Genomic DNA, 14,135 nt, shown 5'->3' with positions numbered 1-14,135 from the left:
TGGCTGTTTTCATGTTTACATTTGTGGAAACTTGATTAAGAACACTGGCAAGATGAAATGACATACCTGTGAGAGCAAGGACCATCTTGGCACTAAGATACTGGACAGGGAGTTTGGATTTGGGTGCAATTCCTGGCTCTTCCATAAATTTCCTGGGAAAAGTCACATTATGTTTGCCTCAGTTCCCCCCCTGTAAAATGGGGAATAATGTCTTGTTTTCCCCACCCGTTTGTCTAAACTATTTAGAATGTAAGCTCTTCAGAAAAGGGGCTGTCCCTTACTATGTGTATGGGCTCTGTCTAGCACAAAAAACCCTCAATCTTGGTTAGGACCTCTGGGCACTATTCTAATACAGTGGGTGGGTTGAGAAAGGACTGAGAGCTAGGGCTCCAAAGCCCTTACCCTCACAGGACTGGAAATGGTATAAGTTCGTATTATGATCTTTCTGTTATGTTTCATGGCGTATACACAGAGAAATTAGATAAAAACATAAATACTTTTGCTGGAAGATTGCAATGTAACACTGCTTCTCTCTCTTAGAACCCAGAATGCTAACACACAACAGCCCCAACAGAGAGAGAGACAAAGCAGGCTGCTCTCTAAAACAGAGAGGCACAACTCACCCCACCTTACAGTAGGCTGTCCCTCTGCAGAACTGACTCCTGCTCCCAGATGCTTCCCTACAGAGCCCCCTAGCCTACAAGGACCACAAAAATCCTCTTCTTAAAATGATAGCTTGCAATTCCAGCACAGTTCTCAGTGCACCACATTTTCTCATTACTTGCCTGTGATGGGTTGTCCTCCCTATAAAGGGGTTCCTGAGAGCAGCTGTGACCAAGGGAGGCCCTTGTACTATCAGAGCTACACTGCCACGAGTTAGGAATGGCCGGTGGGAGGGGGAAGGGCCTGTGGGCACAGAACTAGTGTTGAAACACAGGGCATCAATGGAAATGGCTCTGAGCTTCTTGGGAGTCCCTTGCATCTGTGGGCCTGGGGTGTGTTTAACCTTCACCTTCCTCGCACCTACATGAGAAAGATCAGAAAGAAATTCTGTGAAGAAATCCTAATCCTAATCCTAATTTTCCCCTTAGCCCCGCTGTGGATTTTATCATGGGACGGGTGGCTATACTATGCCATGTTAAAACCTTGGATTAAGTATCCAATCAAAACTAAACTGCTTTTAAATACAAAGAGATTATCATCATGTACTAAAATCATCATTAGCTGCAGAAATTTTTGTAAACATACTGCAGAGCAAAGCCACCTTCAGCATATGCTAATTGTTGGGAAACAGCCCAGTCTTGTGTGCCACAATTTATTCCTGAAGGTTTTATTTTATGAGCCCAGGCCCAGATTCTCAAAGGTGTTTAGGTGCCTAACCCAATAGGCGTTAGAAACCTAAACCCTTTGAGTATCTGGGCCCCGGTGCTTAGTTTTACATCTCTTGTGTATCTTTCCTATTTAATAGGCCAATTCATTCCCTAGTCTGGTCCCTCTCTCAGGTCCCTCTGTCATCATATCAGCAGCTACGGCTTTACAAAATATTCACAATAAAATTCCACATCCTTGCCATTTGTAGTTTTCCATTTCATAAAACTTGACAAATTTTATGAATACTTGTCACAAATTTTCAGTTTTTACTCACACAGAATAATAGTGATGCCTTTGTTCTAGCACTTCTCTTTCAGTGTCATTGTTGGAATAACACATTACAAGAAAGTGCATAACAGTTCTGGAACTTATAGTGTAAGTGAAACATCACCATCACTAACAGTGATCCTAACATGATTTGTGGTGATGTAATTATTAATTGGTAATAAGAAAACATGTGAGAGGCAGTTCCCTACTTGTCAGTAGCAACTGATCAACTCAAGTGTTTTACTAACAGTATCAATACACAACCTTAATTTCTTCATTTTTTTTTATTAAAAAGGACTAATTTTAATATGACAAGAAAAAGGGGTGTTGCTAATTTTATTTTTCTTCATAAACTCACTTGACAGAGAAATAAATTATAATTCTATGTGATTTTTTTAAAAATTAAAGTCTAAAGAGATCTCTGTGCCAAACTGGAGGACAAAAAAGGTCAGATTCTGCTTTTAGTTGTATCTGTGCAACTTCAAAGGTAGAATTTGGGCCATAATTTTGTTGTTAGATATTTTTAAATGGACAGTTTAGGGAGACTGCTATTTATGGGTCCAATACAATACCAATTCTTTGAGCAGAGTGCTTGCAGGGTTAAGTCCCATGTTGATAAGAAACTTCTCTCCAATGTGGAGAGCTCTAACAAAGGACAAAAAAATGAATAAACTATGAAAAGCATCAGATATTTATATTCATAAAAATAACTTGAACTTATCATAAGGCTGCACTTCTGGACAAAAATGCTGTGTGTGATATTGTTTTCATGTTCAAATGAAAATATATTAACAAAAACATGAAAAATTAATACAGTGACAGGCTGACCAGAAAAGCAGTCATCTTCCTGAGATTGTTTATTTGCTTTAGCAACACAAATTTTATCTTTAGGCAAAACTCCTGTTGAAGTTCTCACTCTCTTTTCCTGGACATCAATCGAAGTTTTACTGATCATTTATTGCACTAAAGTTATCAGTAAGACCACAGATCTTTTGCAAATATGCACATATTTTGTTATCCTGCTGTAATCCAATTATGTTGTCATGTGTTTACAGACATTTGGCCACCAGAAAATATGGCATATAAAGGAGCCAATTAATCTCTGTCTGAAACTGAATTTGGCACAGAACTAAGCAGTAGTGGGAAGAGGCAGAAGTGCCTTTATTCCACCTCTGTGTCTTCCTTATTCTGGACTGAATGGAGGCTATTTCAGCCTCAGGAGCATGTTAGAGTAACTTGAATGCCACCCTGGCTTGCATCTGGCAGTCCATGGCCCCAAGAGGCTATTGCAGCAGCCAGAAATAGCTGGAATGCAGAGCATTCTGGCCATGCTCCTGGGAATGCCAGTTTGGGAGACTTCAATATCAGCAGAATTCTGTAAGAGCTGCAGTGGAGAGGTGAATATGGCACAACACAATACCTAATATCAATCAGCACATATGTCTGCTAGCTTTCCCCATGACATCTGTGGAAATATACTGTATTGAGATCTAATGTCCACCAAATCCGTGTAGTATATATATACACACAGTAAGTTAACATGAGGATATGAGCTTGTTGGTTTGTTGTTGGGGGGAGCTGTCTCAGTGTTTACCTCTCATCCCACTTCAACTGCCTGGAACAAGGACAACTTGACATAGCCCAGAGTACGTCTAGTAGAAAATAGAGGCAGAACATTCTCAGCCAGGGACATGCAGTTGTGGTTTCCACCAGTGACCAGGCTGAACAGGAGTCTTTCAGTCTTCAGGGCAGATTTCAAGATTCATCTCTTCATGCTGTCAGTTTCTAGCAGGTGTGCCATGTTCATCCCACCCCAATGAACCTCATTTCCTTTTATTATTCCAGAATATTTGTATATGTGAGGGTTTTTTTTTAAAAAATCACTGATTTATGTACCGTTATATTTTACTATATTATTTTACCATGAAATAAATCCTGTCATGCTTCCATTTATCCATTACAAAATGTACAATGTCCCATGTACTGTAGCAGCTCTCTCTCTCATTGGGTTATGGCAAAGCAGCCGATCTTGGGGCCATATATCCCCATCCTCAGAAAGCATATTGCAGGGAAAGAAGAATTTCAGTAATTGGACAATGTTAAATCCCAGATTTTAAAAGGTAATTAGGCATGGCTGTGCTTTTAGAAAAAGATCCATCAAGTAGTGGAGTATTCACCACATCTCTTTGTAAGTTTTTCAGTTGTTAATTACCCTCACTGTTAAAAATGTGTGCCTTCCTTTCAATTTGAATTGGTTTAGTTTCAGCTTCCAGCCACTGGCTCTTGTTATGCTTTTGTCTGCTACATTAAAGAGCCCTCTGTTAACAGATACTCTGTAAGTATGTATATGGAGAGAAGGTGCGACTAAATCACCCCTTAACCTTGGCTTTCACAAGTTAAACAGATTGAATTCCATAAATCTCACCAGTTTACCAGTCCTCAAATCATTCGTGTAGCTCTTCTCTGAAACCTCTCCAATTGTTCAACATCCTGGTAGAAGTGTGGACATCCGACTTTGACACAGTATTCCAGTAATGGTCTTGCCAGTGCCATATACAGAAGTAATGCCACTTACTCATTCCTACTCAATATACCCACTTATACAACCCAGGAACACATTAGCTCTTTTAGCCACAGCATTGCATTCAGAGTTCACATACATTTGACTCTTAAATGATCCACTATGACTCCTAAATCTTTTCTGAGTGACAGTTTTTCCTGGATACGGTCCACTAACTTGTAAATATGGCTTAAATTCTTTATTCCTAGATGTGATTTTTCATATGGCCATATTAAAATACATGTCTGTTTGCACCCAGTTTACCAAGCAATACAGATCACTATGTATAAGTGACCTGCCCTCATTATTGACTAATTTTTGTGTCATCTTCAAACTCTATAAGCAATGTTTTTATATTTTCTTCTATATCATTGATAAAAATATTAAATGTTGTTGGACAAAGCACCAATCCCTGTGGGACCTCCTTTGGAACACCACCAGTGATGATGTAATGATGTTTCTCTATTCACAGTTACCTATTGAGATCCAGTCAATGATGTCATCATATGATCCCAGAGCATGGGCCTATTATTCTCAATTGTTAATGACTCTCAGTGAACAGTATTAATTAAGTATTAATGCCATTAATAATGGAATTTTATAATGTAAATTAAGCCTGTTAAGGTGAGTGTGTGGCACTCACTGACTGCCTCCTGACTGCCTGACTTGATTGGCCGATCCTCTACCCATAATAAAAGAGTTCATTATTGTGTGTAACTCCTGGGAAAGAGCTGAGAATTAATAGAACTAAGGATATGACCCCACACTCAAATATGCTCCTTCAAAATGCAATGCTCAGCTGTGGTTGAAGCAGGTCCATTATCATTTATTATTCTGCTTCTTTGCACCAAAGCAAATATTTTTAATCCTCTTGCAAAACACAACAGAAACTCCTGACTCAAGTCAGTGTCTTAGTATCTGGTAACAATCTGTTGCAAGAATCAATGGGAACTAAAGAATCTAATACAGCTCAGTCACTGATGAATTTTGGGTAAATGTATGGAGAAGGAAGAAAACAATTTAAAAGATAAGGTAAAAGACCTATCTGCATCTTAAGATTGTTACGGGAGATTGGTCAGCTGTTGGGTCAAATGGAAGAGATCACAGCAATGTGGTGGTTACAGGCCATTTGTACTTTATTCAGCCTTTATTATTCTTTATGGTATGCTCGACTGGGGTTTCCTCCCTTTTGTCAAATTAGTGACAATTTTATTTTCTTAACTTCTCTATATTCTTTTTAACTGTAGATGATCGGATACTAAACAATCTAAGTAGTAAACATTCAAAGCACTGTTCTATTTCCTCTGCTTTCATTTTGTAAAAAGGCCAATTTCTTATTAATAAACTGCATGGTTGTAACTTTAAATGTTTAACTTTTTTAGAACCTATCAGGTTCTAAACCTCTAGTGTAAATCATTCCCTGTGTATATAAACTGCAAAGGAAATGCATTATAAAGTAATTGTGTACTTGGCTAGCTGACTAACAAAGGGCACAATGGAATTTTTGACTGAGTAAAGATTGCAGGATTACACCTACAGTGGGAATTGATTTAATTGCTCCTTCAATTGTTTATGGCAGAAGATGAGAATAAAAACAAAAAATGATGAATATGATACAACATTTTAAAATGGAGTTACACTAGGGTACACACCTGTGACATGGAAATCAGGTGGATTTTCCCTGAGCTCCATAGGCCTGCCAGAATTTTAAAAATAATACCTTTTTACAAGCCTTTTAAAATTGCAGAATGGTACCATAGCTCACTCATAAACCTGACTTCTGCAAAAGGATAAGAGAGTTAGACCCCCCCAAAGTGAAAATTGGGGAAATTAATGGCTTTTTCAAAACTGGAGCTCTCATTCCAGATGGCAGGACCAGGTATAGCTACAATATTTACCTCAACATTTATCTCAACTCAGCTACATCTGTTGAGGATCCTGGGTCAGAAATTTAGAAAGACCTAATGAATAAAGTTCTGATCCTGCAAATATTTACGCACATGCTCAGCTTTATTCACATGAGTACTCCTGTTTAAGTCAGTGAGACTATTCACATATGTTAAATATATATATAAATGTTTGCAGAATTGAGGCCTAAGAAACAGAAGCAGACTTTGTCCAGGAGGCTTTAAGAGGAATTGAAGAAGAAATATGGAAACTACCGTAGGTCATCTGAGAGAAGTGGAAAAGAAAATACTAGCAAATGAGATATCATGATGTATGAGACTGTCAAATATTACATAACATAAAGTGGTTAATATTTAGTGTAAAATGAGAATTTATGGATTTTAAGCATGCCTGAGAGCTCTGAACAAGGAGATAAGATTATTTAGGTGGTGTTTTTTTAGTTACTGATTATCAGGATGAGGGGACTATCTCTTCTGCAAAACCACTTCATATCTGAAGCTTTCAGTTTATGGATCTTTGAATTCAAGGAAAGAGATTTACAAAGAAACATAGGTTGGATTTTCATATTTTCCTAAATTATAATTCTATCCACTTCACCATAGTATCACAGAATTCTAGACACGAAATACTGAAAGGACCAGTTAAATTATACAGTTTCTCTCCCTGCCAATGCAGGATTATTCTCTGCAGTAATTTTTTTAGTGTTTTGTCCCCGCTCATTTTAAAGTGGGGCTTCCACCCCTTTGCTTAGTATACCCAGGAATCTCACACTGCTAGGTGGTTTTCCCCTTGTATTTAGCCTGAATTTGCCCTTTCTTAATGTATTACACTAAATAATTCATGCCCCCCTGCCAGATGTTCACACCCTTCAGATGTTTGTAGGCTGTTACATCTACTCACAGTAATTACTTAGACAAACTATAGATATATAGCTCTTGAAATCTTTCCTCTGAAGCCCCTTGATCATTTCTCTTGCTCTTTTCTGAACATTCCTCAAAGTATCAATACTTTTCTAATGGAGGGGTTGAGGAGGGGAGTTTTTCAAGGCACATAAGGCAATGAGGCACATAGGACCAGATCCTGAAAGGTATTTAGGTGTCTAACTCCTATTGTTATCAATGGGAGTTAGGTGCCTAAATACCTTTGAGGATCTAGGCCCTAGTATCTTCGTGACCCTGTGACGATATTTCTGCTAGTGCCCAGAACTGAATACAATATTTCAGGTCACCCCAGAGCTATGCAGAGAAGGATAGGTACCTCTCTACCCTGTGACATGATACTTTCTCTTATTCAATACAAAATTACATTGAACTTTTATTTTGCAGCCATAACACACTGCAACTCACATCAATTGGCTGTTCACAATCCACATAGGTCTCAATCTGCATTACTGCTGCACAGATTTTTCCCATCTATCAGTGTTTCAAGTTATTTTCACAAGATGTATTAGCTTGCCCTTATCCATGCAGAAATTCATTTTATTATTTTCTGCCCTTTTTTTCTAAACTCTCTGGATCCCTTAGTATTATTTTTTGGTCCTTATTGGCCAACTCCTATCAATTTAGTGTCATCGGTAAATATCATTAATGTGCAGTTTTCATTAATGATTAATAAAGGTAATAAATAACTTTACTCCTTCCTTGCAGATTCAGTGCTACTTCAGTTTAAAATCAATTTTCCTACCTTTAGATTCTTCTAAATATATAAGGGGAAAATCCTGGCCCCACTGAAATCTAAAGCAAAACTGTGATAGACTTCCGTGGGACCAGGATTGCAATGATAAAATATATAGCTGACTTTTGCATCCCAGCAATCGTCTCTGAGCCTGTAAACAGAAACAACCGACATACAGATGACTAGTTGTAAAGCTGACACGATCACTTGTTCCTGAGGGACTGAACAGCAGCAGCCACTTATTTTCAGAGTGGAACTTAATATTGAAGTTTCAAAAATTCATTTAAAACTAAACAAATAAATGGGTGCTCTATATTTGAAAGCTGTTAAATAAAATATTTAGTGGTTCATTCCAAAGCCAATTTGCTTTGCTGCAGCATCCATCCCAGTTATAAGAGCTTTGCTCTTGCATGCAGAGCTGATGGCATTCAAAGGTCCACTATACCAACCTAATCTTTTTAATCCATCTAGTCATCAGTATCTTAAATACTGACATTAATTTTCCATTCATTTCTGATATGTCAGACATTTTGAATGAGCAAAACAGGTTCTGTTTTTCTATTAAAAGTTTTAAAAACCTAGTCAGATTATTTTTTTATTATTATTATCCCAAATTATTGCAACATCTTGTAACATGTGACAGGTATTTAAAGTACCATTCTACTTTGGAAAATTACTACAATAATGTCACTGTGGGCTCCATAGCACTGTGGATCTCCATATCAAATACGCTCAGTGTACAAGTAAAGAGATGAGTCTGTTTTTTCCCCCCTAATAGCCAGTCTTGCAGTCACCCTGCCCTCTGACAACTAAACTGAATTCTCTCCTCCATGCACATTATAATCAAATATAAACGTTCTACAAACCAAATTAGACCTTCATTGACCCTTCTGCAATGTCATTAACTTCAATAGAGTTTGCACAGGTGTAACTGAATGGAACTTTAATTTCAGTTCTGAACAATGTTGGATGATGCACAAGAGGGAATAGACTCCATTTTGCTCAGTCTGAACTGTGTTGGCTCTACTGGGCTAACAGAAGTAAAAGGCAGTAAAAGCTTGTTAGTCACTAAATATTCATATGTGACTCTGAACACACAAAGAAGATCAGATTTATTGCCATTTTACAAAGGTTCCACAGAGGAAAAATGGGGGCTCCTAAAAGGATAAATGAATATATATGCAAACTTCTGGATCTATAATAATCAATATTACATGCCTCCAAAATCAGCAACATCTATTTATAAGCTTTGATTAAAACACCCAAAAACTGCCTCCCAGAAAGAACACCTTTTCTTTCACTGCAAGGACCAAGCATTGACATTACTTCAACTTCCATTTAACTTTTCAACGACTAGAAATCATGTATGGATTTCTGATTCATCCTGTGGAGCAATCGCTGAAGACTGTAGTTCATGTCACTACTAACAATGTCAGCAGTGCTAGTGAGGAAAATTATTATTAGTGCTAGGCAGAAAAGGAGCCACAAATAAATTTGGTTTTAGGGTAATACCAATTGAAAAAAACTCTTATAATTCTAAAAGTTATTATTTTATTTATATTTATTTTATTAATTTATAATGTACCCATTACCACTGCCTCGGGACAGATCATACACAAACAACATACCAGTTTAGGATAGTCCCCAATGAGTAGAAATATTAACCTTCCCCTAATTAGTGATTGCCCAGAAGAAAACTAATCAGAAAAATAGTGTGATGGCAGCATGGAGAAAATGTCTTAATTTAGACCTCAGTTCTTCAAACACTTACACATGTGTTTAACTTTATTACCATGGGTTAATTACCATGGGTAGTCTCATAGATTTCAATGCAACTGTGCATGATAGTTAAGTTAACCAAACACATAAGTGCTTGCAGGATTGGGACCTTAGACCCATCCACTAAAGGCTTGGCTGAAAGGATGCACCTTGTACTGTGCCTTGAAGACCATCAGCTTCTAAGTGCAGAATACTGAGTCTCTTCAGGGCTCAGGGTAGTCTTTCTCTTCCATTGGTACAGCCATAAGAACATTGCTTCTTGTTTTTTCAGAAGCTTTTTCCTTTTTTGGATTATTTTATTTTTCTTGTCTTTTGTTTGCACCAAGAGCTGGTGTTGTCTGACCAACAGGACCAGTTTTGGATCAAGCTTAGTTAACGTTATATAATGACATTTTAGGTAGGTATTCAGAGATAAATGCTTTGAAAAAATCTATACCAGTTATATTTAAAAACTATTCCCCACTTGTGATTATGCTTTTTTCTCTTCCAATCATAAATTATGAGGTCATCATGAGATGTGTAAATAGTTTTTGCTGTGTAAATATTTTTCATTACAAGCTACACATAAAAATCTTCCTTTACTTAGTCATCCTGAAGTGGAAAAGTATCAGCTAGTATTAGATTCCCAAATAAATTAGCCCTATTGAAAGAGAGAGAAATTACGTAGACAAACTATTTATGAACAGAGTACTTACATTGTGGAGATTTCTGCCCTTCCTTCTGCCCCCAGCTATTGCACTACAGATACAATAGCTGGCTGTGGCCTATGGAAGTTAACCACAAGCAGCTGTTGCCCAAGCCTGTAAGTTCTAAAGCACTCATAACTAAGCAGGATCACAGGTCCAGTGTTACCAGGACTTAGCTACTGCGTTCATGTTTTAGCAATAAAGACGTACCAATCTGCTGGAGGAGACAGTGACTGATACTTTTCTCTCAGTGTCTAGAAGTGTCACACTGTGTGCAGTGTCAAGCTGTCACTTAGCTGCATTTAGGACTGAAGCCGGTCTGGTCCTGCTGCAATTCCCAGAACACTTGTTCCTTTCCCATGTTTTTGACATGTGAGACTCAAGATTTCGTTCCAGGTTTTCACTGGCAGGAAAAAAAAATGATCAGGAACATAGACATGAACTCAGCTTTTTCCTGGCCTGTTAGAACTCTACTGGAAGAGAGCAACCTGCAGCCCTGCACGGAGCCAATGCCTGCCCCCTAGCGGTAGGGGACGGTGTCTCTCTGTGAGCAATGTGGCCCTTGCTGCTCTCTCTCACGTTTGACAGTGACAGCGGCAATCAAGTTTTTAATTTATACAAATTGTAATTCATGCATTTTAATAAAATACAGGTGGCTTAAGGATGCTTCCTCCCTCCCCAGTACCTCCTTCAGCTGATTGAATAGAAATATCAAATGAATCAGTGGGGGACATTAGCTCACGTGTACAATTGTGGTCCAAGTGAATCTGATTAGTAACACCCATTTTCATAAAGGTTGGTATGTATACCTGCCATCGATGTTAACAATATGATTGCCAGGAGGCTACATCACCTTTCTGCAAATCCATCCAAAATAGGGATGATAATCTTATGCCCGAGGTCGCCCACTTAGTCTCTGATGGAGTTCTGGGCCCTTGTATGGAACTGGACATTCTCTTCTTTGACATTAGTATTGAGAGTCCTGAGAACAGGTGTTGATCTCATGTATGTACTCTATCTCTGTACAAAAGTGTAAGTGAGCTATTGTCTCCCAGATGTTGTAGGGGGTAGAATTCTTACTCACTCCGTCCATCAGCCGAAGGCCAGGTTCTCTGTACTGGGGAGGCGAGGAAGCCAACAGCTGCTATTCATTGGTTTTATTAAAATGGATGGATTACAAATTGCACACGTTAAAAACTTGTTTGTAGTTGTAGCGGAGAGCCCTGAATAGGAATGAAGAGGTCAGTCAGGGTCATTGACCTCGGGCCAAATCCAGCTCCGTTCATACACTCTAGTCCTGTTGACTTCAGCGGGACAATTTCTGTCAGTAAGGTCACCGGTATTGGGCCAGGATCCTCCCACAATCACCCTCACACTCATCTATTGCATGATGAGAAAACATCATCCTCAATAACCCGCCCTACAAAGCACGCCGCTACACATCTCCGGATTCCTTCAGCATGCTTTGCTGACACGACCCCTTCCTTTGGGCTCGGTCCTGCAGCTCCTGTACCCGCCTGCTGAAGTCCGAGGGAGTTTTGCGGGAGCAAGGACTGTGCAGCCGGGATCTGCCTGGATAGAGCCATGCACAAAAACAGAGGGCAAAGGAAGGAATCTGTCAAACGCCATGTCTAGCATGTCAGGTAACGCTACTGAATTGTCACCTGTACCTCGCTCCTTGTCTCATCCCTCCCTAGCCGCAGCCCTTTTATGACTGCTGAATCCCATCTGATGAGTTCAAGGCTGGCAAAATCAAGTCGCTCTGGAATAAGAAGCCGCGACAACACCCGAACAAAAGTTAGCTGCCAGCCAGCTAGACGCTGTAGGCGCTTCTGTGATAAAGAGACAATCTAGTAGCGAGCCCTCTGCTAGCACAAACCCTTTCTCTTGCCTTGGCAGAGTTTGTCTATTCCCGATCAGCATCGCATCGGCACTGTTACAATTCCACCCAGGTTTCGGGGACCCATGAATCAAATGGAGTTTCCACCCAGAAATGAATCTTCTAAATAATTCGCAGTCTGGTTATTTCTTCTTCTACTCCGTATTTCTCATCTCTTTTACCCCGTGTATTTCTCGGGGGAAAATATTTTCTAAGATGCGTTATATATCAGAAAACCCTGTCCATAGCAATGTAAGGGTCAGACCCTATTTCATGGAATTCAATGGCAGCTGGCCATAAAAGCGTCCACCTTTCTTTTCTAGGATGTACCAGATGACCTGCAATCACCTATACAAACATGAGATGGGTTGCTTTAAAACCAGTTCGGGTTTGAAAAGAAAAAGAAGAACCTAGACACTGAGAAGAGCACATTTTTACATCAAAAGCCATTTATAGTATATCTAAAGGAAAATATTATGGGACTTTCAATAGCCGGAAATAAATTTAAATTTGAAACATTTGGGGGGTCGCTTCATCTATAACTAATGTAGCATTTAGCTGTAGAAATATCGAAGTTTGTTCCCCTGTAACATCTAAGGGAAGCTATAAAAGAGTTAGAAGGTGTCTATTTCTGGTCATGTTTAGACCTGTATACTGTCTACATGTCCGGCATGTCTGCGATGACAAACTTTTCCTGCGTCCTTCCCCCGTCTGATTTCCAAATCATGATACAGACCTGCGCTTCATTCGCAGGGCTGTTGTTGGTGGGTTTTTTTTTCCTTCGCTGCCCGAAGAGTTATTTTGATTCTAGAAACTAAAGTAATGCACCACCCTTTGGATCGGATGGAACTATCCCAGTGGAATTTAAAGTGGACGGATACTGCCACAAATGTGTTAGAGGAAAAGCCAGATGTAGTTTCAGCCTAGATCACAGAGGTTGCAACAGGTGTGCAGTTCCTAGCCTAAGTTTCGAACAGATCGATATCAATAAAGAAGGCGAAAGCAATTGGTTCAAGTACCAACCATCCTTCTCTAAAGCAAAAACTTGGGCTGCAATCTGGATGTCTGGGAACCCGGCAAACGCGATGAACAGATTCCTTCGATAGAAATTTTAAAACAGACGACTCAGGTTTCAAGCTTATTTGGTGAGAAACTTATAGGCAGTGAACTGCACCCGAGCCTGCACCCATAGAAATCAATGGCACAACTCCAAATGACTTCAGTGGAACCAGGATCCGACCTAATGCCCCCCTCCCCTATCTTCACAGCTTCATTTGCTTTCTGCTTTCTTTCCACTCTTCTCAGCATCGCAGTAGAAGAGAAGGAGCAGGATTTCAGGTTAGTGCAGAACATCTTCAGCACTTCTGCTCTTCCGCTAGCGGAAGTATAAGAGCAGGCGCATAATGGAGGGGAAGGCTGAGTAAAAAGTAGAAACTTCAGAACAAACTCTCCAACTCGACGACATAAACAGATCAAGTGGAAGTGGAGAATTTCTCTATGAAATAGCAAACTTACTTTTCAGAGCATTCCTTTTATTCCTGGCAGAACACAAGACCAGAAAAAGTGTATGTATTTGTGTGTGTTTGGGAGGTTCCTGATGCATAAAACTATATTATAAGCACAAATCTCTTGGGGGGGAAATGCCCATCTAGGATGACAGCGAGTGAAAAATCCTAAACAGCAGCGCCAGCAGAAGCAAATCAATAAATCGGTTTTAATAAAACATTGGTGTACAGCAGGGCAGACGGACAACTATAACAATCATTCACAGACCAAGTGGAATTCATCAGTCAAAGAAACAAATGTGACTTTTGAGAGGGTCGCTTCGTAACTTCCCCCTGTTTTGTTGGAAGCTTTATTTCTCCTCGGTAAAGTGCTTTTCCTGTTTTTTTATTTTTTTTTTAATCTTTGTTTTTTATACGTCCCAGTCAGCGGTTCTTAGTTTTCAAACGCAGCTGAAACACACACCAAGCAACACACATAAAATATCTATATCTGTGAGTTGTTAAAA

Source organism: Emydura macquarii, unplaced genomic scaffold (genome assembly GCF_026122565.2).
Source record: "Emydura macquarii macquarii isolate MOO-44397 ecotype Brisbane River unplaced genomic scaffold, CSIRO-AGI_Emac_v2 contig_2897, whole genome shotgun sequence".
NCBI lineage: Eukaryota > Metazoa > Chordata > Testudines > Chelidae > Emydura > Emydura macquarii.
The sequence above is the reverse complement of the archived record's forward strand: the minus strand, read 5'-3'. Positions refer to the sequence as shown.